Raw genomic sequence first — 23,209 nt, 5'->3', positions numbered from 1 at the left:
TCTGATGGAACACCCAGGCAGTGGTGTGGTGGTAAATGTTCAACAACTGGTTCTTGGTGGGATCAGGGAGAAGAGGGGACCCCTGATTGGTAGTGCATGTTGACTTATGTGGTGTAAATAGCCAGTGTGGCTGCTTCTAAGCTACAGTACCAACATGGCATCACTGATCACTAAACACACAGCTGGGGAGAAATTCTAACAATTGGCGGTAGGGGGACAATACAAGCCAGCTCCATCACACCACTGTGTCTACATTGGAGAGAGGAGACAGGGTTGAGCCAGAGTGTTCCTATTGTACAGTTAATAAAATGTGGTTCTCTGCAAAACAGAGACCATGACTACTGACAGACTTGGACATCCCTACTGACATGCATCCAACTTCAGCCAAAAGCCCACCAACGGGTTCTCTCACTCTCTCTTACCAACATTCATATACAAGCCATAAAAACAAGGGCTGACAGCAACCAATGAGTTCATGCTGGTTTTATTTTTCATAGTGTCTTAGGATGATTCCTCCTTTAAGGTTTATTATTGTTTTGCCTACCATGAAATAGTAACTAAGCATTTTGCTAAATCAATTTAAAAATTGCATTGTTTCATTGCTACCATTGTAAGTACCTCTGGGCTGTCTGCTGTTTTATAAAGGCTCTTAATAGTGCTGCTTAGTCACTCATAGGATGCAATTTGGACATTTTTTTTTAAAAAGAGAAATTCTAAACTACTTTTTATCTCTTTCCAGGTGTATAAAAATCTAGCATTATGTCTATATAATACTGGGGCAGTTAATGATGCTATGAGAGTGGTAAGGAGTATTATGTGGAACAAGAAATTTAAAAGGTGAGTGAAGTGAATTACACATATAAAGATAATGGTTGAAAGCCATGCACTGGGGAAGAAAGTAAGAGGAAAGAGGAAAAAGCAGCATGGTTGAAAAAGATTTTATTAAGACTCAATAGGAAAAGTTGTAATTTCTCACCTATATATTTCCAACTACAGCACAAACATCATCATATGCCTTCTTGGTGACACAGCAGCCAGTTAAATATTTTTGTCTAACCATTTTTTATAATAATGTGTAGGGGAACAGAACTTTTCTTCCCTACATAGCAGCCAAATGTTCTTTCACATGTATTAAACAGATCATAAAACTCCTTTAATCAAAAGTTCCCAAAAATATCTCATCACATTTAAAGTACAATCTAACTAAGCCCTAGTTATGGTCCACAAGTCCCCAGATGAGCTACGCTCTTCCTGCTTTACACCTTCATCTCCATTTAGAAGCCCTAGCTCACTACCTTCAACCAGGCTGGCCTTCCTGCTTTTCCTTAAAAATGCCATGCTCATCATCTGGAACAATCTTCCAGGCTAACTGGAGAAGGGGTGGCTCTCTCCTTTTCAAATTTCAGGCCAATATTACCTGCTGAGACATTCATTCCCTGACCACTAGTATCTAAAATGACCCCATTCTCCCATTTCATCACCTTCTCTCAAGTCAGAAATTATTTTGTTTATTTGGTTATTTTTGGTGGCACTCCCCAAATAGAATGTAAGTGCTGCCATGAAGGACTGTGTTTGTTTAATTTCCTGCCAAATCTTCAGCATCCAGCACAGTTACTAGCACATTGCAGGTGTTCATCTGTGGAATGGCAAATGCTCCCACTCCCATTAATTGGATACATTTCAGAGGAAAAGAAAACCTTATTGAAGAATGATCCATGTTTTCACAATCCTGTCCTCCATTGTATCTAAATATAATGCTGTGCCACCATAATGCCAAATTAAGCAACACAACAATATTGAATGAATATTGAATGAATAATTCAACACATGTCTTGGGGCCTTGCAAAGGAGCATAATCAGGCCATTTGAAAGATACATGACTAAGAAAGAATGTGCTTATTTCTCTCTGTCATGCTGGGAGCAATTTACAGTATCCTTAGGAAGCACTGCAGTAAGGTAAAGTAAATGTATATATGAGTTTCCTTCAGTTGCTCATGCATTCAACTAGCATTTCATAAGCATGAAGCTGAGAACTAGTGATATAAAAATAAGATGTCAAAATCTCCACTTTCAAAGACTTAAAATAGAATGAGAGAAACAAATAGAAAAATAATTTTATTACCATATGATCAATGTTACAATGGAGATATAAAAATACTGAAAGACAGCAGGAAAGGGAATGATCAACTGAGTTGGAAATGGGGAGGGCATATTTGAGAAAACTTCATTGAGGAGGGGACTAATGACCAGCAATGGTCAGAGTTTTGCATGGGTGTGAAAGGCAAACAAGGAAAAGCAAAACACCAGGGAGGACAGCACATAGAAAGCCATTAAGCCCTGAAATGGCATTACCCACTAGAGAACTCTAATAATTTTATATGGCATAAGTAGTTGAACATGTGTGGGAAGAGACCACAGGCTTACCAAAATGTAACAAGGAGAGCATAGACAAGAGAACTATAGACTATCTATTTACAAATATAAGGGCAAAAATACCATATAAAACATAATTAAACAGAATTCAACAGTATATTAGAAGAATAATATATCATAACCAAATACTGGGTTTTTTTTTTTAGGAATGCAAGGTTGGTTTGATCTCAAGATATTTACTGATCTAATTTTTCACATTAATAGATGAAAGAACTGCTATGTATTCATATTTACAGATGCAACATAATATACAATAAATTTAACATTAATCCTGGTTTCAAAATTTCACAAACATGTTAAAACTAAAGCAAAAGAATGTTTCTTTAACAGTGTGAAGAGTCTGTCTCAATTTAGAGAGCCAAAATTGTTCTTAACAATGAAATATCAGAGGCATGTCTGTAAATTCAAAAAAAAGGATGCTTTTCATTACCACTATTAACTAACATTATTCTTAAAGTTATAGTCTCTAAAATTACACAAGAAAACAAATAATATGCATAGATTGTAGAAAGTAAAGGACACAATTTTACTTGCTTGCAAATGACATGATAGCCTGTAATTGAGAAACTTCAAAAAAATCAGCTATAAAAACAGTTTTCCTATATGCCATCAATAACTGCTTAAGACATTAAACTATACAAAAAGACCCACTTCACAATGCTAATCCATTACTGTCACACACACAAAAAAACAACTTTACAATGCAAAACCTATGGAAAGCAAACAATAAAATGTACTGTGTAAATGGAGAGATATTTTCTGGGCTAATGTAACAGACTTTATTTTTATATTTTAAAAAAGGTCTAAATTATGTATTAATAATATAATAAAATACAACATAATACATGGAAGAAAATTAATTTTCAAAATCACTTTGGCTGCACAGAGGAAGCTGGGAGGTGGAAGTAGAGGCTACATTAGTTCATCATGGGAGAACATGCACCTGAAAGAGGAGAGTGAGCAGTTGGAAAACAGAAAAGATAACAATGAGCTACACCAAGACAATGATGGTTGCTAATGCAACCCAGGAAATAGATTTAAATATGTTTGAGAGCCTATGTCAACAACATTCAGGAACTAATTGAATATTTGAGCACCAGAGTTAAAGGACAAGGGCAAATGTACATTCAACTAAGATTTGCTGAGTACTCTCTATGTGCCAGGCATTAAATTATATGCTGTGCACCATGGATAATTAAATGAAAAGATACATTAATTCAGCATCCTCCTGGGAAAGGAGACAGATTAAAAGATATAGTCTCAACCCAAAAGAAGTCTACATGCATTCCTTTAAGTACAAACAAAAATCTAATGTGGATCCTAATTAGCTGAAAATTATGAAAAAATGATGCTTTCAAATTAAAGAATAGCCCTATTCTTAGAATATAAACATATTTAGGAGAATCTAAATGTGTTTAACAGAGAAGGATAATGTGAAGTTAAGGGAAAGAAAGATGCTCAATCATCCATGAATTTGGCTCAGACTGAGCAAAATCATAAGTTAAACTACAATCCAGGAGATGAGAGTGGAGTTCAGACGTGAAAGAAGACCAGGCCTCTCCACTGCTGGTTCTCACTCCTGATTGCACTTTAGAATCATCAGGGAGATTTAAATAGCACTGATGCCCAGGCCACAGCTTAGAAGATTCTGACTAAATTGTCCTGAGTGTGGCCAGGGCATCAGAAAACTCCCAGGTGACACCAATGTGCAGTTCTGCCCAAGAAATACATATACCCCAGGAGTTGACCTCATCTCTAGGAGTCCTTGGTTCATGATCTAGATATTTACTCCAATTGAACACAGATAACAAGGACGTAATCTTAGTGCTAAAAGATAGCACTGGCCTCTGATTCTCTTCGGGAAGCATATTATAGCCAGTAAACTCCTGTTTTTATAAGAAAAAACTAAGATACATAATTTTAGTTCTTCTACAATCTAAATAGCTTTTCCAACCTTAAAATTGCACATTACACACTAATGATTACACACATTAGACTGTAGCACATTACAGTCTAATGATTTTCTTCCACCTCTGTTTTAGAAATAAAATTGTGGGGATAACACATAAGCCTCCTCCCTCTAAATCTGCAATAAAATAATTTTAATTCACTTTAGAAATGCTGGTTGATATAGAGTTCTTAAAATTGTATCCCTTTATGCCATATTCTATAAAGAAATATTATATTAATGAATGTGAAATAAGAACTAATCTGAAGAGCTTCTATGGACTCTGAGAAGAGCATTATATCTTCCCACTGACCTTTGCAAAAGAATCAGGTAAATACTGATTTTAAAAAATGTTATTTCAGACCTTGGATGAAAATCATCATTATGTACCTATCATAAACTCAGAGAAAAATGAACAACTTTGGTTGTTATTAAAAGCATGAGGAAAAAAGAACTGTAATATTCTCTCTCAAAGCCTTTGACTCACGATTGTCCTTTAAAGACCAATGCAAAACCAAAATTCTCAAGGAGCAAAGAGCAGATAACAAGGCTGCAAGAGGTTCCCTGTTAACAATGATTTCTCTCCAACAAAAGGAGTCTGTATTTCTTCTGGCTTTTGCTCTACAGGACTGGTGTCTGTGTGTAGGCAAATTCACTAAGGACTCTAGATCCAGGTAACAACTGATCTCTATAACCCCTGGTCCCTCTATTCAAAATCCAGCCATGACTTGGCCTCACCTGAGACTTGTTAGAAATGCAGAACCTCAGCCCTACCTAAAACCTATTGAGCCGCATTCTGTTTTAACAAGATCTCAGCTGATTTGAATGTGCTTGGAAGTTTGAGAAGCTCTGGTCTAAAACCGAGCTACTAAAAGTATGATTTGTGGAATACCAGCATCAGCATCACCAGGAGCTAGGTGAAAATGCAAATTGTTGGGCTCCATTCCAGACCTATTCAAGCAGAATCTGTTGGGGTGGGTCCTGGAGCCCAGATATCTTACTAATCTGTTCAGCAGAGTCTTGTGTATAAGCTTTGAGAGGCAGTAGTCTAGAACAGGTTTCTGCCCCAGCCCACCCCACCCCACAATTGCCCAAGCTGGAGTGCAGTGGCATAATCACGCCTCACTGCAGCATCCAACTCTTGGGCTGAAGCAATCCTCCCACTTCAGCCTCCCAAGTAGCTGGGACCACAGGCATGTACCACAATGCCCAGCTAATTAAAAAAAAAAATTGTAGAGACGGGGTCTCAATATGTTGCCCAGGCTGCTCTTGAACTCCTGGTTCAAGCAATACTCCTGCCTTGGCCTCCCAAAATACTGGGATTACAGGCATGAGCCACCACACCTGGCCTTTGCTCTGTATTTCTTTGGTCCTTCACAATGCACTGGATTTGAGGTACTATACTGGGCACATCAGAGATACTAAAGAAACATTATTCTGTGATTGAAAAGTAAGAGGAGAAGGCTTTTTCCTTCTGAAGTTCTGGATAATGCCCAGAGGCTAGCAATTAATGGTAACTCAGAGTCAAGTCAATAATAACAGTAGATTTATATTTCATCCTCATATGCAAGCTTCTCCCAATGAAAACTGTCTCTGTAACCCTTTCTTGTTTAATAATCATGACCAAAACTCCCAAGAGGTCAAGGAGAAAAGTGAGTAAGAATGCAAACAGAATAAACTTCAAGAGTGGAAGACTAAAACTCAAGTCACTTTTTAAGTTAAATAGACCTAGGAAAAATGGAAGGAATTCACTTTGAAATTATAAACATTAAGTACTTTTAAACAATAAAAAATAAGGAAACCAAAATATTGAAACTAAAATATCAACTACCAGCTATGTATCCCTGGCAAGTAACTTAAGTTTTGTTCATAATGAAGTATTTCAAACAGAAAAGAACAGACAGTAATACAACAAATACCTATGTAGCCAGCACTCAGAATTAACAAATGTTAACATTTTGCTATATTTATTTTAGATTTTGAAGAGGATAGTAGAAATCTCTTTGGCCTCTTCCATCCCTAATTCCATTATTTTCCCTTCTTCCCCAAAGGCAAATAACTATTCCTTGTTTAATTATTATTTTAGTAACATAATACATTAAATAATCTATAAGTATACATTAAATAAGTAAATATAAACTTAATTTATGTAATTAAATAATATATTAAATAATTATATATTACCTACGAATAGCTAATTGTTAATATAACATTAAATAACATAATTTTTCCACGTACAATTATATCCATGAATTATATGTGATATTCCTTTATATTTTGAATTTTACGTACATGGTATTACACTATATATTGCTCTTGAACTTGATTTTTTCATGTAATATTATGTTTCCAAAATTTATGCACATTCATATCAGTATATCTAGTTCATTCACTTTAATCAGTGTATAATATTCTTTTTTAAAGCTCATCTACCTAATCACAGACAATAAGCTATATCCAACTGGGATCTACTATTAAAACTACTCCAAATGGCCAGGCACAGTGGCTCTCACCTGTAATCCCAGCACTTTGGGAGGCTGAGGTGGGCAGATCACTTGAGGTCGGGAGTTCGAGATCAGCCTGCCCAATATGGAGAAACCTCATCTCTACGAAAAACACAAAATTAGCTGGGCGTGATGGTGCATGCCTGTTAATTCCAGCTACTCAGGAGGCTGAGGCAAAGGAATCGCTTGAACCCGGGAGGAGGAGGTTGTGGTGAGCCAAGATTGTGCCATTGCACTCCAGTCTGGGCAACGAGAGCAAAACTCCATCTCAAAAAAGACAACAAACAAAAAAACACTACTCAAAATAATCATCATTGTATTTTTTTTGCTTTTTTAAATTGAAATTTAATTGTATTGTATGTTACATCAATCTTTGGAATATGTTGAGACTTTTGGAGTCGGAGTGGTCAAGTTTTTACGATTTTCCATGTAGTCATTGATAAATGTGTATTCTTCTCTTGAATGCAGGGTTTTAAATATGTCTATTAAATCACACAATTTCAATTGTTCAAATATTTTATACTTTTACATCTTCTCAGCTTGAGGTATCCATTTCTGAGAGAAGTGTGTTAAAATCTGCCCTTATGATTAAAGAGTTGTCAAATTATCCTTGCAAGGTTGGACAATTTTTTATGTAAATGTGAAGTCAATGTTATTGGGAATGGGCATGTACATGATTATAATATTTTCCTAGTATATTATTTCTAATATCACTTTTTTCACTTTTTTACCTTTAATTTTATTTCATCTGATATTCTTGCTATAACAACTTTCATTGGTTGGTTTTAGGTTATATTTTTTCACATCTTTACTTTCAATTTTTCTGTGTCATTCTGTTAGGTATTCCCCTTGCAAAGCACATTTAACCATATATAACTACTTTTCCTAGATATTCAATTTGAGGGTCTCCAATTTTTAATAGGGAGCTTTAATCCATTTATAATTTTTCTGATCACTGGTCTATTTGAATTTTTGTCTTTCATCTTTTGAAGTTTTCTATTTATAATAGTTTTTCTTCTTGATTTTTCTACTTCCTGCCTTCTATTTCCTTTAGAAAAACAAAATGTTGTTACTGTCTGGTCCAATAATCTCATTACTGGTTGGTTATCCTTCAGAAACAAGAGATCAGAAAGCACATGTGCATGAAGATGTTCCAGGTAGCATTATTTATAATGTTAAATTGGAAACATAGGTCCAACAGTAGAGAACATGATGAAATGTTTTACAACCACTAGAAGTATTTTTGAAGCTTATGTAGTATAACAAGAAAACGTTTAATGATGCGCTATAGGGAGAAAAAGCAGAATACAAAATTTCATGTATAACATGTGTACCATGATTTCAACTATGTAAAAAAAATGTTGGTGTTTGGTTGAAAGATGTTCAGCCCATCTGGTTCCTTTGAGCAGCACTGCCCTCCTCTGCTGTGGGTACTACGTGGGTACCCTGGCACATGCAATCTTAACATTTAACTCAGCTTGTATCACACATCCCTCGTTGTTTTTCACTCTCAGTAGTCCTAGCCAGTGATGGATATATTCATCCAGAAAGTTCTCCTGAACTTACTACATTATTCAATTCTTTCGAGTGTTCTCCAGTGAAGCAGAACCAATAGCGTGCATGTATATGTGTCATTGTATCGAGTGCGTGTGTGTGTGTGTGTGTGTGTGTGTGTGAGAGAGAGAGAGAGAGAGAGAGAGAGACAGAGAGAGACAGTGAGAGAGAGAGAGAGAGAGAGATTTTAAGGAATTCATTGACAACATTGTGGGGGCTGGTAAATCCAAAATCTGTAGAGTAGCCTGGCAGGCTAGAGACCCAGGCAAGAGGTGACGCTGCATTTCATGATGGTGATCTGCTGGCAGAATTCCCTGTTGTTTGAGAGAGGTTAGCCTTTTTCTATGAAGGCCTTCAACCAATTGGATGAGGCCTATCCATGTTGCAGAGAGGAATCTGCTTTACTCAAAGTCTGCTAATCTAAATATTAATTTCATATAAGTGATACCTGCACAGAGGAATCTAGAATAATATTTGACTATTTGTATATGGTTGCTTAGCCAAATTGGCACACAAAACTAAATATCATACTCATCATGTTCATGCTATTCATTCATCCACCGTCCAGAAAATTTTCATTGAATACCACATACATGCTACGCAGGCACTGTTGTCTTTCCACTCATCCAAGGTAATGCTTCCCCCTCATGGCAATAAATCCCAGATCAAGTGACCATCCTCCTAGCCACAGGGAATCTGCTTTGGAAATGCTCCCCCTCTTTGAGCATGGAACGCCTTGCATTAAAAACGAGAAGATGCAAAAATGAACAGTATCATACATAAAGAGTGAGCTACTTTCTTTTAAATTACGTCTTGTGACCCTAGATTTTATTTTGTTTTGTTTTGTTTTTTTGAGATGAAGTTTTGCTCTTGTTGCCCAGGCTGGAGTGCAGTGGTGTGATCTCGGCTCACTGCAAACTCCGCCTCCCAGGTTCAAGCGATTCTCCTGCCTTAGCCTCCTGAGTAGCTGGGACTACAGGCATGCATGACCATGCCCAGCTAATTTTTGTATTTTTAGTAGAGACAGGGTTTCACCATGTTGGTCTCGAACTCCTGACCTCGCAATCCGCCTGCCTCAGCCTCCCAGAGTGCTGGGATTACAGCTGTGAGCCACTGCACTGGGCCTGTTTTGTTTTAATGAAATGGAATAAATAAATTCAAAGCTCGGTTAAGTAAATGGAAATTAGGAAAAGCCACAACAAAGAAATGTATTCAAGGTAGAAATTTAGTTCTCAGGGATTTTCAGAGGTTTATGCTTAAATCTTTAACACAAGAAATAAAAGTTCTGGAAAATGCTTTTCCATTCCCTTAGGATGGCCTGCGCTTATTACATTAACAGAGTGTCTTTTTAACTGGCCTAACAGCAACCTCTCTGATGCCAAATTGGCAGAACCTCTTCTATCCCAACCTTCTGTTTCTGGGTGAAAAATGATTTTTGAAGCAGGTTTGGCTTATGCTACGCAAAAACTTTTCAGAGACCCACAGTGTCCAAGGTATTAAATAACAGATGACAAGAATGAAAAAATTATAGTAGTAAACAGGGCAATCATAACAACACTTTAGGTACCTTTCTTCGAGTTATGATAAAGGTTTTGGGGTTGAGAGCATAATGGTTTTATTGTCTCTCCCTAGAGAGACTGCGTATCAAGAGTGATTATCAACGTAACAGCTTTTTTGTCTGTTTTCTATTAGTTATTACTTTTTTACCCAGAAGGGGCCTGGGACAAGATATGGCCTCCTGATATATCCTCCTGACAGCTGAGTTCGGTGCTTCTGACTCTAGGGACCCTTAAGACATCCTCATAGGAATGTAAGCCTAGTACTTTTGATCCTGGTGGTCTTATAAAAATGACTGTGATGAATGGAAATAACACAGCTTTATCTTTGGAAACACTAAGTTTCTGAGGTAGCTTCCCATTGATGAATGAAGCAATTTGACTTTTGGCATAACTGATGCTCCAACATTTTGTATTATAAATAATTTCCAAAAACATAAGGGTAGATGAGGTTCTGATTGGGGGATATGGATTTACATTGATTTTTCTTAAGACTCTGCCCCTCTAGCCTTTAATAATTGTTATTGTCTATGTACCAATAATAATTACCATTAAGGAGAAAGAGTGACTTAAGAGTCCCAATCTGCTTTTTTCTTTTCTTTTTTTTTTTCGGAGACAGGGTGTCCCTTTGTCACCCAGGCTGGAGTTGCAGTGGAGCGATCTCAGCTCACTGCACATCTGTCTCCCAGGTTCAAGCAATTCTCCTGCCTCAGCCTCCCAAGTAGCTGGGATTACAGGTGTGCACCACCACACCCGGCTCATTTTTGTATTTCTAGTAGAGACGGAATTTTGCCACGTTGGCCAGGCTGGTCTCAAACTCCTGACCTCAGGTGATCCACCCACCTCAGCCTCCCAAAGTGCTGGGATTACAGGTGTGAGCCACAGCGCCCAGCCAGGATGGTCTTTATTATTGCTGTTGTTGTTTGATTGTTTATTGTTTGATTTTGTTAAGAATCATGAAAACAAATACACAATTCAAAGAAGATGACAATAGCTTTTGGAAAGGTAAAAAGAATGAAATGTTTAATTTAAAAATCTAATCTCTAAGGGTCTCACAATTCTCTATTAACTCCCATCATTCTGTAATTCTGAAAAATGAGTCATTCAGAGAGACAGAGAAAATGAGCTGTCCCTGAGCTCTGAAACACCAACTTCTTTAAAGATCTAATATCCTACAAGTTTCTTTCTCTGTAAATATGGGAATGAGTCAATAAGCTGAATAAGGCAGAGGAAAGGCAGGTGGAAAAAAAACTCACTGTATTTCAGAAATCTTTTCTCTCCTACCTATACTAGAAGGAAGAGGTCAGTAGTCAATCAGCCAACTAGCCAGCCACCCAGTGTTTTATTGTATACTACTATTGCCTATTACTAGGTAATGGGATCACAATCATAAATAAGACAGGAAGGTCCCTACCATCATGTAGTTTACATTCGACCCCATTTTTTTATCTCATTCTTTTATCAACTTAAAAGGGAATGAGTTATTTATTATGTTTAAATGTGAGAACCAATGCCATCACATTAAAAGATGCTGGACATCATTGGTCATCAAGAAAATGCAAACCAAAACTATAATAAAATACCACTTCATACCCACTAGGATGGCTTTAATTAAAAAGTCAGAGTGTTGGCAAGGATGTGGAGAAATCAGAACCCTCAGAACGCAAAAGAGCAGCCACTTTGGAAAACTGTCTGGCAGTTCCTCAAGTAATTAAACATGGAATAACCATACAACCCAGCAATTTCACTTCTAGGTATGGATCCTAAAGAATTGAAAACAGATATTCAAACAAATACATGTACACGGTATTACTCTTCACAACAGTCTAAAGGTATTAATAGATACAATTCAAATGTCCATCAAACAATGAATGGATAAATAAATGTGGTACATCCATACAATGGAATATTATTTGACCATGAAAAGGACTGAGTTACTGATACATGCTACAATATGGATGAACCTTGAACACATGCTAAGTAAAAGAAGCCAGTCACAACCACATATTATATAATTTCATTTGTATGAAATGTTCAGAATGGGAAAATCTATAGAGACAGAAAGTAGATTAGTGGTTACCAAGGGCTAGGGATAAGGTGGAAAAGGAGAGTGATTACTAAAGCATATAGGGTTACTTTTACAGGTAGTAAATAAGTTCTAGAACTGACAATCAATTTTATATGCACATAGCTGTGAAAATAATAAAAACCATTACATTATATATTTTCAATGGGTGAATTATATATGTGTGTGAACTATATCTAAATAACACTAGCGTTTTTTAGTTTTTAAAGAACCAATGCCATGATTATTGTCTCAAGAGATTAGTTATCTCTCTCCTAAAATAATCATTGTATTTCTAAATACTTTTGCACTAGTTTATCTGTACTGTTCTTATTTCTATTAAAGTCATTTGTGTACACATTTAATGTCCTCTACTGCAATTCCAGCACCTGGAGGGAAGATATCTACTTCAGCTTTGTAACCCCTGAAGCACCAAGTTTAAAGCCATTTTCATATAGTATGCACTTAATTCACTCTTGAGTAATTGAACCATTCATTGGTGAAAATTAAGAATTATTTTATTACTTGGCAATTGCTAATTGAATATTCTTTTTAAAAACACATAGTAAATGACAGCCTTTCCACTTAACACATTTCCTTGACTCTCTCTTACTGTTTTGTGGGTGGCCTGCAACATCTGGCCTGGGCCATCTCTCCAACCTTAACTCATCCACCTGTCCTCTGCTCTTGCCTTGTCTTCCTTCAGTTTCAGAACTATGTGTTGCCCCTTTCTACCACAGGGCCTTTGCACTGGAGCTTTGCACTGCCCTCTCCTGATTTGCGTCCACTCTTCTTCAGATGGCGGCTCAAGCTTACCTTCCTCAGGATGCCTTCCTGTGGCCAAGGACCACATCATGTCTACATAATAGTAGCTCACAAATCTTCCCACTTTTCCTCATGACATTGTGCACTTATCACAGTTTGCAATGACATTTACTTGTATGATTAACTGATATATTTTTCCTCCCTAAGTTGTAATTGTGATGAAAACAAAGCTGCCTCTTTTATTTGCACATGCATCTCCAATGCCCAGCACAGATCCTGGGAACTAGAAGGCATTTAGTAAATACTTTTGAACGAATTTATGAATTGGGTTTTATTAATGGTCAATCAATAAAACAAACTGCAGAAGAACCTCAGTGCTAACATGAGCAAGATTCCGTAAATTAACAATTCATGTGTCAAATCTGGTTTGAAGAACAGACATACAAAGGGATGATGAGAATCTATAAACAACTGTTGAACACAGCCAGGGCCAAAAAGTAGACTAGCATAGGTCCTTGGCTGGCTGAATTTGCAGCAGCACAATCTGAGGGTTAAATTCCTGGGGACTCGGCCCCCACAGGGATGGAGGTGAACTCCCAGAGATCCTGGAAAAACATGTGCAGATGTTGATGCTTGTGGTGCAAATTACAAGAGGAAGGGGGTGAAACACATGGCCACATGAAGACAGCTGCCTAAAAATGGAAACCCAAGCTTATTATGCAGGAATTGTCTCCCTCCCTCTAGATTAAAAGCAGAAAGGCAGTAACAATACCAATTGTGTCAATAAATGCTGTCAGTAAGAGAGAAGACGGCACCAATACTCTCAATCACAGGAACAGTTGTACTTAAAACCACTGGAAGAAGAAACTAGCAGGAAAAAGACAAGAGATAGAAACATCACTCAGACTACCATGGCAGTAGACAAGAAGGAACTTACAAATAAAACCAGTATTGTGGTTGAGTAATTACACCCCTCACCAAACAATGTCCCAGGCCATGTTGCGAAGATAACTGGTCACCATTATACCACTTTGATAACTATGGGACACTTTAAATCACACTTACTATTAGAAGCCCATGAAATAGATATACAAAGCCTGTGGCACGCTACCTGGCGCATGATGAAGAACTTAATCTATGTTAATTTTTTAAACTTATTATTATTAAGCCCAAAGTTTTATATTTTATTATAAAACTTGTAAAACTGTATGGACATTTGCTCCTGTGTACTGAAAGCATTCTAGATGGTTTAAAAAAAATATGCTGGCCAAAATAAATTCCAGATAGATTAAAGATTTAAAATAAAATAAAATAAATGAAACTGTAAAAGTAACTTGAAGAAAATTTATGTGTATTTTTTATTTAATCTAGGGGCAAGTCAGCCCCATATAAGCATAAATGGAAAGGGAAAACCTATAAACCACAAAAAAAGATATATTTGACTACCAAAAAAGGTAACACTTGCATATGATAATAACTACTATAATCAGAGAAACAAAGCAAATGGCAAAGGGAAAAATATTGCAGCATACTATAAAAGGCTAATATCTTTAATACCAAAAGAACTCTCAAAAATCAATAGAAAAAAGATGAATATCATTAGAAATAAGAAATCAATTTTTACCTATCATTTTGAAAAGAATTTCTTTTTGAGTTTTTTATTGTTTATATTAATGAAAATGTGTTGGCAGGGTGCATGCAATGAGCTGCTTGCTCACACATTTTACATTATATTGATATATATTTATATTTTGCATATTTTATATATATAGTGCCTTAAAATGTGCATGCCATTTGACCTAGAAACTCTACTTCTAAAATTTTATCTTAAAGAAATGAGGTTAAGCTCAACTATAACTGCAAGTTATGTTCATTGCAATGATACTTAGAATCACCTTAAATGCTCAACATTAAAAAATGATTAGATAAACTATGTCGCATCTATGTTCATATTAAATGAGTTAATATTTGTAAAGCAATGAAAACTTTGGTGCACAATAAGTTCTAATAGGTACTTAATATATGAAGAAAAAAAGAAAAAATAAAATATTATACAGGCATTTAAAATGATCCTATAAAGGATATTTACTGATGAGTCAGGATGTGAATAATTTATTCTCAGACTGAAAAAACATGCTACAACAGTATACACAATATGACCTGATTGTTGTAAAATAAGTGTATGTGTGTATATATATGCACGTATACCTCAAAATGAAAAAACCAGTTCTCTGGATGAAGTGATTTTTACTTTCTTCAGTCTTTTTTTTTTTTTTTTTTTGAGACGGAGTCTCGCTCCGTCGCCCAGGCTGGAGTCCTGTGGCGTCTCTCGGCTCACTGCAAGCTCCGCCTCCGAGGTTCACGCCGTTCTCCTGCCTCAGCCTCCCGAGTAGCTGGGACTACAGGCGCCCACCACCACGCCTGGCTAATTTTTTGTATTTTTTTAGTAGAGACGGGGTTTCACCATGTTAGCCGGGATGGTCTCAATCTCCTGACCTCGTGATCCACCCGCCTCAGCCTCCAAAAGTGCTGGGATTACAGGTGTGAGCCACCGCGCCTGGCCTTCATTGTCTATGTTTTCTAATTTCCTATAGCATTCATAATACATGTGTAACACATTTTTGAGCTCAATAAGTTTGAATTTTAACTTGCTAAAAGGAAGAATTTCATAAATTTTGTAAACTCCCCTAAAATTTTAAACAAAACTTATACAAAAGTTTCTATAAATGCTAGAAAACAATGGACATGTACATTCTTTTGTAACCATTTAGATAATACAAGATTTTTTTTTCTTCCAGCACTTTGGGAGGCCAAGGCAGGCGGATCACCTGAGGTCGGGAGTTCGAGATCAGCCTGACTAACATGGAGAAACCCGTCTCTACTAAAAATACAAAATTAGCCAGGTGTGGTGGTGCGTGCCTATAATCCCAGCTACTTGAGAGGCTGAGGCAGGAGAATCACTTGAACCTGGGGGGCAGAGATTGCAGTGAGCCGAGATCGTGCCATTGCACTCCAGCCTGGGCAATAAGAGTGAAACTCCATCTCAAAATAAAAAAAAGATTTTTTCTTTTAGATTCATTTCAGAATTGATAGCAATTCCCACAGACCATAATTTTGCCTTAAATTGTTTTCTTTTTATAGGGTTGAAAAGATTCTTAGCCTGTGAGATTCACACAGATTACCAAGGAATTATTTATCATATTCGAATGCCAGCTGAGATTCAAACCAAAGTCTTGAATCCAGATTTACTCCACCTGATTATTCCCAAATCAGATTTATTTTCCATAGACCACCCAACTGCCTCCAAATGACTGTAACATTCAAGCCTCGGCCAATCAACAAAGTCTTGACAACCCAATTGGATCAACAGCAAAGTCCATCTGATCGATTGTGCAGACAAACCATATTCATGAAAAGGTAACTGGGGAACCAATTAAATTTGAACAAAAATGGTTGATGCAGGGCCATTGATGGGCAAAACCTTAGGTACAGCTCACCAGGACAAAGCCTCTGCTAATAATCTAGAACCAAAAAATTATGCTACTGAGTCTCTCATTTCCCATTTGAAATTCTATGAAACAGCAGGAGATTCCATAAACGCTTACGAAAAAATAATAAAAAGCTGCCTCTCCTCAATAATTTTTCCAACAAGTTGTTAACAGGACCATGTCACTGAAAACTAATTTAAGCATCAATCTTTCTTATGGAAATCCCAGCATTTACTTTCCTTGTTTTGCTTTCAAAGCAGGTTCAGCCATTGAACTTAAAAGAAAACTACTGAACCAGAAGGACTTTTTCTCTTGGAAACATTTTAAGGGCAAAAGCCATCTTTATCTTTCCACACAAGTTCTTGAGTTCATGGAAATCTCCCCTGAGAGACTTTAACCCCAGAGACCTACAACAATCTCTCAATCCTAAAATTAGTATCAATTGTTCCATACCTAATTCTTCACAATTTTGTCTGATTATTCAGTTTGAATGCATTTATTACTCCAATTATAAATTATAAATTAAAAAACAATCTGACCCAGATTGGAAAGAATAGTTTTGGGGCTTGAGGCCTGCACCTTTGGCTTCCATAGAAAACCCTTCCCAGATGCAGCTCATCCCAGATCTCCCTACGACACAACTAAACCTTTCCATCCTAAATCCATTTGTACAGATTCTTCCAAATATCACAGGAACACACAGTATATAAAGTCAGAAAGCACATACAACAGTGATGAGGAAAGTGACAAACACACTACTTCTGTGATTCCAGACCAGCAGGCCAGCTGTTGTTCTCATCACTACATCCTTTCCTGAACCCTCTGGAGGCTTCGCAATCTGGCACTCACCCTCAGTGCTACACTAATCAAACAGAACAGGAAGCAAACGCTAACCTGTGCATCCACTTTCCTACTCTCCCTCCTGTTCCGTACCCTCACCTTCAACAAATACAGACACTGAGCAGGTGGGAGAAGCTGAGTGGGGAAGGAGCAGACTGCAGGGAAGTTGTTGGAACATGCTGGCTTGGGATCCACAATTTGAAGTAATATGTCCTTTGTGCTTATAAAGCCAGGTGTCCTTTGCCCATGAGAAGACCAAAGATGATAAAAATGCAAACTACAGTGCACAGCCAATGGATACACGCCCAGCAAAGTCCACTGCACTCGAGAGCCAGCGGAAACCTTGACACACAGTTCAAATTCAGGTCGCTGCTTCAAAATCTCATCAGGAGCATGACTTCATTTGAAAACTTTCTAGGACAGCTGAGGGTTTTCCTTGGATGGCATTTCCCCCCTTGCTGTATAGTGACTGTCAGCAAGATTCTCTATAACATTAAAAACCAGGAGAATAAAAAGCAGCCCATTCTCAAGGGGAAAGAGATTTTGCAAGGATCAAAAAGAAGCTAGAGTAAGTGGAATAGAACTAACCCATTGGTACTGGTTATACTCAAGAAAGTCAAATTTTCAAAGAAATCTTTTAAGTGCTGACATACTTAGAATAAAATGGAGTAAAGAAAATGAATTTCTCAAACAAGGTTCGCAGCAGGCATCTGGCATGGAGGAAGTTTTAATCTTGAGGCAGAAATCATAATTAGTTCATCTTTGTTCTCCCTCAGAGCCTAACTGGTACCCACAGGCAGTGGGAACTCAGTAACTGTTCACTGAGCTAACCTCTTTTTACCATTTTATTTATTATACCAGTAGAGAAACCTGAGAAAGTATAACAAATTAATAGGAGAGCTGTTGGATGACCCAGAAATTAAACAAGGTAGAAGTTCATATCTCAATTGTGATGATTAATTTTTACATGTCAACTTGACTGGGTCATAGGTGCCCGATAGTTGGTTAGATATTATTCTGGGTGTTTATCTGAGGTTGTATTTGGATAAGATGAACATTTAAATTGGTAGACTGAGTAAAGCAGGTTGCTCTTCCTAATGGATGTGGGCCTCATACAGTCAATTAAAGACAAAAAAGCTGACCCTCCCCTGAGTAAGAAAGAATTCCTCCTGCCTGCCTACCTTCCTTCCAACGGAGACACTGGCTTTTTGCCGCCTTTGAACTTGAACTGAAACATCAGCTCTCCCTGGGTCTTGCAAGCCTGGTGGTCTTTGGACTGGGACTATGACATCAGTTTTCCTGGGTCTCAAGCCTTCAGACTCAGACTGAAATTATACCATCAGCCCTCCTGGGTCTCCAGCTCACCAACTCATCCTGCAGATCTCTGGACTTGTCAGACTCCATAGTTGTGTAAGCTAATTCCTTATAAGAAATCTCTTTTATACACATATACACATATCATATTGGTTCTGTTTCTCTGGAGAATCCATCTCAAAATCATCCTCCAACCCCTTCCATGACCACCCACTCTCTTGCAAGAAATATTGTAGGCTTAGACTAAGAATAAAGCACCTGGTAGCCTATGTTAGGGTGAAAATTAGACCTATGTAATATTCAAGGAAGTATTTAATGTTTAGGAACATTTGAAAATCCATGGGGACTGTTAGGGGTTTTCCCATTGCAATCCAAGTATTTGGCATCAGGTGAAAAGCAGCATTAAATAATGCATATGCTTTCTATTTCCTGTGTAAATACTTAAGAAAAACATACAGACAGAAAAATGTAGTCCAAAAAGTTTCATTTTCTCCATTCTCATCATCAAAATCCATGCTAAAGTTTACAGGGATACACTAAAGGGACTTGTAAGAACATGGAACATCCACCCTTAAATAAGAGAGCCAACAGCAACCACATGCTCTGTATGTCACTCAGTATGTCATAATGCTTTCCAGCATTGTGAAGAATACTGCCCAGTAAGATCGGTGACCAAGAGAGGACAGTGAAAGAAAATTAACATGGAAACTGTGTGACCTCAGCCAGTGGGCTGTGGGCTCCAGGAATGAGTTGACTTCACAATGAGGGAACAATTCATGAGACCGGTTCCACATGCCTCCTTAGCTTATCTAAGGTTATGATGCAAGTCCATTTCTACAGAGCCAGGTTCATTTCACAACACTGAAAAAAACAGAAGTGTACAACCCCCATGTAGGGCTAATCTGCCAGGGATCAGTATACCGAAAGACAAACAATCTCCATTAACCCGTCAATAGCACCGTTAATAATTGGACTTATGGAATCAATGCAGGCCTCTCACTGGTATTAATATTTTCAAATCTCTACCAAGTCTTGCAGATCCATGTTGTAATCTGAAAAGGTATTTATTTGTTTTGTCTTGTGCTGTTTCCTATACTCAACACTGGCAAATGAGTATACATGCGTAGCATTTTTAAAAATTGTACTAAGTACTTTAAATATATACCTCATATAATGGTTACAATTATGAGGTGGATATTAGATTATATGCATTTTATAGATAAGGAGATTGAGGTCTAGAACATTTAAACCATACTTTTAGGTACACACAGCAATTGTGAAGCCAGGATTTGAGCCCAAATGATTTGACAATAAGTTCTCATTTTAGCCCTTACACCAGACCTCAACACACCAAAAAACCCAATACATAGAGCACCAAACCTCATATGTCACACAGCCTCTACCAGATAAGGAACTGACATGACATGAAATAAAAAGCAGTCTCATTGGAGAAACAATCCTAAAACATAGAGAGCTGCCCTAGATTTATTTTTTAAAGACCAGAACACAGAAGAGAGGAGAAAAACACCTGGGCCTGAGTTGGTGTCAGATTTCTATTTTACTTCCGAAAAAAAACCTAACTCGAAATCCAAATTACATAACGCTCCAAATGACTCGCTTAGCCAGTTGCCTTTGTTCCAATTTGGTCCCTGGAGGATGTTAGTCAGAGCTACTCTCTGAGGTTTGGCAGAAATTAAAAAATCTGAGAGAATTAGCATTCTAATGTCCAGAGGATACAGTGACAAATTAGTTTGCGAATGCTCTTCAGTTAATAAGCTCATCCAAATTGGCATCTCCCAATTGAGATTAAGATGCTCTGTGCTGAGTGGCCACACCCATAGTTTCTGTATGCTAAAAACAATTCTATAAAGAAAAGATTTATTCTAATTCTGATTAACTTCTCCTGCATTAAATCAACTACTGGAAGTCTGCAATGCCAGGAACCTCACACTAGGAGACGTGAAATACAAATGTGATCTAGTCCTCATCCTTGTGGCATTTACACCCTCTGGTTGAGGAGATGGGAAATAAGCCAAAGAAAGGACAGCAACAGAGGACCTAAATTCTGATTAAAGACCACACAAGAAGCTAGACAGTTTGGTTAACAAGCAAATCAATGGAGTGGTCTATTCAAAACTCACGTAGGAGTTCAGAAGAAAAGAAAAAGCATGTGTGACTGGTGAATAGGAAAGACCGCACAAACGTCATGAAATTGAGCTAGATATGGAAAGGTGGGTAGGATTTGGAAAGGTAAAAAAGAATATTCTAGAAAAAATGGCCTGAGGTACAACAGAGGACATTATACTCAAAGCCTGTCGGCCTGACTGGACCAGAGGTTTGAGAAAGGAAGAGTTTATTTGAACAGGTAGGCAAGGTAGAGAGTAGAGCAAACCTTAGATGTCAAGTTAAAGAATTTGGAATTTTGTCTTGCCAGTAAGGTGGGCCACTTAAGGTTTCTGATGAAAGGCCCAAAGAGCCTAAGGCAGCACCTGCGTGTGGCACTCACCAGGCAGAGGCTGGGAGCAGACAGAATCTGGCAAAGCGGACAGCTTAGGAGTCTGTGGCTGTAGAGCAGGCTTGGGGGAATGAGGTCCTCAGACTCTATAGGGAATTGAGGATGGCAAGGAGAGAAGGAGAGCAATGCTGGCTGAGCCCTGTCTACATGCAGGGCACCATGCCTCCATGCTCCACATTCATTTTCTCATTGAGGTTGAACAACCACCCAGAGTGTAGCTCTTATTCATCTCATTTTACAGACAAGGAAAGTCAGGGAAGTTATCCAAATGTATGACCTGCAAATGGAAGAAAAGTGATATGTGCACTTTGGATAAACCAATAGAGTAGGTAACTAGTAGAGGGTATGAAAGGCAGGCTGAAATCAATCATGCCTAATTATGCCTATAAGGTTTCAAACAGACTTAAGGTCTCTCCTAATAAAAATATGAACCCAACAAGAGCACATTGGATATGCAGAGTCCCCTTTCTAGGCTAGCTGTTTGCCCTGGAAATGTCTGGAGTGTGCCCCCAGCAGAGCTACACAGATCACATTCTGTTTACTCCCACTCAGGACTGAGACGAGCTCCTGACTCGGCATAAGGCTTGTGTGTCTAGTCTTGTGTGGCGCAAGTGTTGTTTTGCTAAGAAGGATCAACAATACCATCTGGAAGACAGGCTTTGGGGGCTGGGACACTTAAGGCCTAAATATTAATCCAATGCTTATTTACCTAGAATAGACTGGGCCACCTTGGGAAAATGGGCCTAAAATCTGATTGTTCCATTCCCGTGATCCAGTAAAGGGCATCAATGAACATTGTTTCAATGCTCCTCCAACTCATGGGCCATGTTAGTTTGAAAGAAGACGTGTCCCCAGTGCAAATGGAAAATGGTTAGCTTACTTCAAGGCAAAATGGATATGCTGGAAAGAACACAGCTACCTTTCTTAATTGGAACTGTGAAGTAAATATACACTTGTACGTTAAACTGTCTCTTAGTCAAAAAGTCAAAAAGGGACTAACTTCATCCTCACTAAGGAATCCACCTATCAAAAATGATTTCATCCTCCATTGGAAAATAACAAGACTTGTGAGTTGACGATCAAACTGTTCTCATCATTTTAGAGTCCAGATATCCCTGATTGGCCCTCTATGGTGAACTTGGTTTCCAAGAATAAATGTGATTGACTTTGACAGGCCCTCAGGTGCTTTTAGTTCTCTTCCAACATCATCTAGAGGGAAGAAGAACAAAACCCAAATTGAACCTGTCTTCTTAATCCTTTCCTAAGGAAGTCCAGAGCAGGACATGAAGGCATGTATGATTCCACTGGCATGTTCACAACCTGTTGCCAGCCTCTGCTGATGTGCAAGGAATGTGTTTAGAATTCATGCAACATGATGGCCCTGACAGCTTCCATTGTGCACGTCATGCTTCCAGTTGTGATTCATCAATGAGATGAGATACAAAGGACAAGCAGTTAGCAGCAACATGACTCTACCAGCACACTCACAAATAGCCCAGAACATGTAGACACATTGGTATACAGCATCACTTGCCTCCTCCTCCCCAGAGACCCTACTCTCACACACACCACACATTCCTAGCCAATAGCTTCTATATTGAAGGCAATTTCTGTTTAAAATAAATCCAGAAGACAGATCATTGAAAATAAGCAAATAAAACTACATGTATGGGGTAAGGAACATCTCTGGGAATCATTTAGCTCTGAAAATAGACGAGTCATTTCTTCCACTTTCCCTTCCTCAACTGAAATGTGTTTCTGAGCACATTTCACACCCATCTGTCAGGTTGGGAGATCCATGATGGTGTCATCTCATGTCCTTTCTCTCACCCAGGCAATGGACACAGGGGAGGCCAGTTTGTTACCAGAGGCCACGTAGTTAAGCATGTCTAAGAGCAGAATGTGTCTGAGTTCATTTAGGGGCTTCACCAGCCACCATGCCACACCCACGTTTCAACCCTAGAGTCAGACTGTTTTGTTGGATTGAACCACATTTTTCTTTTTCAGAGGTCGTTCTAGAAATTTCTAGAAAAAAATGGGAAAATGGCCCTGAGCTCAGTAAAGCTGCAATCCAAGTGTCCTAAAAGGAAAGGTGTACAAAATGCCAAAAAAAAAAACCCATGAACATTGTTCAACAAGTCTCAAGGTTTAAACACCCTGCAATCATTGTTATGCAGCCAAAGTTAGAATTCAGTTCAACACAACTCGCTGTGTCTTTGTTGATCAT

The 23,209-nt window shown here is 38.0% G+C and overlaps 1 protein-coding gene and 1 long non-coding RNA gene across 4 annotated transcripts in view; one reads left to right on the top strand and one right to left on the bottom strand.

Moving 5' to 3' along the window:
• The window catches only part of LOC117980918 (uncharacterized), a 33,524-nt gene extending 14,845 nt beyond the window's left edge, over window positions 1–18,679 (top strand). The window contains exons 2-3 of the long non-coding RNA XR_004672418.3: window positions 740–837; window positions 6,806–18,679. This is a non-coding gene — a long non-coding RNA (uncharacterized LOC117980918). The remainder of the gene's footprint in view (window positions 1–739; window positions 838–6,805) is intronic.
• The window catches only part of BMPER (BMP binding endothelial regulator), a 249,954-nt gene that overhangs the window by 26,827 nt on the left and 199,918 nt on the right, over window positions 1–23,209 (bottom strand). The gene's annotated exons all lie outside the window — the stretch shown is intronic.

Source organism: Pan paniscus, chromosome 6 (genome assembly GCF_029289425.2).
Source record: "Pan paniscus chromosome 6, NHGRI_mPanPan1-v2.0_pri, whole genome shotgun sequence".
Classification (NCBI taxonomy): Eukaryota; Metazoa; Chordata; class Mammalia; order Primates; family Hominidae; genus Pan; species Pan paniscus.
The sequence above is the reverse complement of the archived record's forward strand: the minus strand, read 5'-3'. Positions and strand labels throughout refer to the sequence as shown.